Below are 3,220 nucleotides of genomic sequence, written 5' to 3' on the forward strand. Positions count from 1 at the left end.
TAGTCAGAAGGGATAAAGAAGAACATTTCATACTGCTTAAGGGAACCATGAATCAGGAAGACATAACGATTGTACATATTTATGCCCCAAACAACAGTGCATTCACTTACATCAAACGAATCCTTCTCAATTCCAGGAATCAAATAGACCGCAACACAATAATTCTGGGTGACTTTAACACACCACCGTCACCACTGGATAGATCTTACAAACAAAAACCAAACAAAGAAATCATAGAACTCAATAACATAATCAATAACCTAGACTTAATAGACATATATAGAATATTCCATCCATCAATGAGTGAATTCACTTTCTTCTCAGCAGCACATGGAAGCTTCTTGAAAATAAACCATATGTTATGCCACAAAGCAGCCCTTAGTAAATGCAAAAAAATAGAGATACTGCCTTGTGTTCTATCAGATCAAAATAGACTGAGAGTAGAAATCAATGACAAAATAAAAAACAGAAATTACTCCAACACCTGGAGACTAAATAATATGCTATTGAATGAAACATGGAAAACAGAAAACATCAGGGAGGAGATAAAAAAATTCTTAGAGGTAAATGAAAATGACAATACAACATATCAAAATCTCTGGGACACTATGAAAGCAGTATTAAGTAGAGGAAAATTCATTGCATGGAGCACATTCAAGAAAAGAATAAAAAGTTAACAACTAAATGACCTAACATTACAGCTCAAAGGCCTAGAAAAAGAAGAACAGAACAACACCAAAAGTAGTAGAAGACAGGAAATAATTAAGATCGGAGCTGAAATCAATGAAACTGAAACAAAAGAAACAACTCAAAAAATTGACAAAATGAAAAGTTGGTTCTTTGAAAAAGTAAACAAAATAGACAAACCCTTAGCCATACTAACAAAGAGAAGGAGAGAGAAAAACTCAAATTACTACAATTCATGATGAGAAAGGAAATATCATGACAGACATCACTGAGATACATAACATAATGAGAAGCTACTTTGAAAATCTGTATTCCAACAAAATAGAAAATACCAAAGAAATCGAAAAATTTTTAGAGACATATGATTCTCCCAAACTGATCCAGAAGGACATACACAATTTAAACAGATCAATATCAAGCAATGAAATAGAAGAAGCCATCAGAAGCCTACCAACTAAGAAAAGCCCAGGACCAGATGACTTCTCAGCCGAGTTCTACAAGACCTTCAAAGAAGAACTCATTCTAATACTTCTCAAAGTATTCCAGGAAACAGAAAAGGAGGGAACCATACCAAATTCATTCTATGAAGCTAATATCACCCTCATACCCAAACCTGGCAAAGACACATCAAGGAAAGAAAATTTTAGAGCAATATCCTTGATGAATATTGATGCAAAAATCCTTAACAAAATACTGGCAAACAGTATCCAAAAATATATTAAGAAAATTGTGCACCACGATCAAGTGGGGTTCATCCCTGGAATGCAAGAATGGTTTAACATCCGTAAATCAATAAACGTAATCCATCAAGTTAATAGACTTAAGGATAAGAATCATATGGTTATTTCAACTGATGCAGAAAAGTGTTTGACAAAATACAACACCCCTTCATGCTCAAAACACTGGAAAAAACAGGAATAATAGGAACATACCTCAACATTGTAAAGGCTATTTATGCTAAGCCCATGGCCAACATCATTCTTAATGGAGAAAAACTGAAAGCATTCCCTTTAAAAATGGGAACAAGACAGGGATGTCCTCTTTTACCACTTCTATTCAACATCGTCCTTGAAATACTAGCCACAGCAATTAGACAGACTAAAGAAATTAAAGGGATATGAATAGGAAAAGAGGAACTCAAGCTGTCACTATGTGCTGATGACATTATTCTCTATTTAGAGGATCAAAAAAACTCCTCCAGAAAAACCTCTAGACCTCATCAATGAATTTAGCAAAATAGCAGGTTATAAAATCAACACGCATAAATCTAAAGCATTTTTATACATCTGAAAGGGAAATAAGAAAAACAACTCCATTTGCAATAGCCTCAAAAAAAATAAAATAAAATCAATCTAACCAAAGAGGTAAAAGATCTCTACAATGAAAACTACAGAATATTAAAGAAATTGAGGAAGATCTTAGAAGATGGAAAGATCTCCCATGTACTTGGATAGGCAGAATTAATATTATCAAAATGGCCATACTTCCAAAGGCGCTATACAGATTTAATGCAATTCCAATTAAAACCCCTATGACATTTCTCATAGAAACAGAAAAAGCAATCATGAAATTCATCTGGAAGAACAAAAGACCCAGAAGAGCCAAAGCAATCCTGGGCAGGAAGAATGAAGCAGGAGGTATCATTATACCAGATCTTGAACTCTACTATAGGGCAATAGTAACAAAACGGCATGGTACTGGCACCAAAATAGACAGGTAGACCAATGGTACAGGATAGAAGACATAGAGACATACCCACATAAGCACAGTAACCTCATACTAGACAAGAGTGCACAAAACTTACAATGGAGAAAAGATAGCCTCTTCAACAATGGTGCTGGGAAAACTGGAAATCCATATGCAGTTAAATGAAACTAAATCTCTATCTCTCACCCTGTACAAAACTCAACTCAAAATGGATCAAGGATCTAGGAATTAGTCAAGAGACCCTTCACCAAATAGGAGAAAAAGTAGGCCTGAATCTCCATCATGTTGGCTTAGGACAAGACTTCCTTAACTAGACCCCCATGGCACAAGAAATAAAAGCAAGAATCAATAAATGGGATAAATTCAAACTAAAAAGTTTTTTCTCAGTACAGGAAACAATCGATGTGAAAAGAGAGCCTACAGAGTGGGAGAAAATCTTTTCCACACACACTTCAGAGAGAGCACTCATCTCCAAAGTTTATACAGAACTTAAAAAACTTTACACCCAAAATACAAAGAATCCAGTCAACAAATGGGCTAGGAACTTCACAGAAGAAGATATACAGGTGATCAACAAATATATGAAAACGTGCTTAGCATCCCTAGCAATTAGAGAAATGCAAATTAAAACCACCCTAAGATTTCATCTAACTCCAATTAGAATGGCTATTATCAAGAACACAAGCAATAATAAGTGTTGGCGTGGATGTGGGGAAAAAGGCACACTCTTACATTGCTGGTGGAGTTGCAAATTGGTGCAGCCACTCTGGAAAGCACTATGGAGATTCCTCAGAAAGCTTGGGATGGACCCACCATTTGACCCAGC

Source organism: Sciurus carolinensis, chromosome 9 (genome assembly GCF_902686445.1).
Source record: "Sciurus carolinensis chromosome 9, mSciCar1.2, whole genome shotgun sequence".
NCBI classification, from domain to species: Eukaryota; Metazoa; Chordata; class Mammalia; order Rodentia; family Sciuridae; genus Sciurus; species Sciurus carolinensis.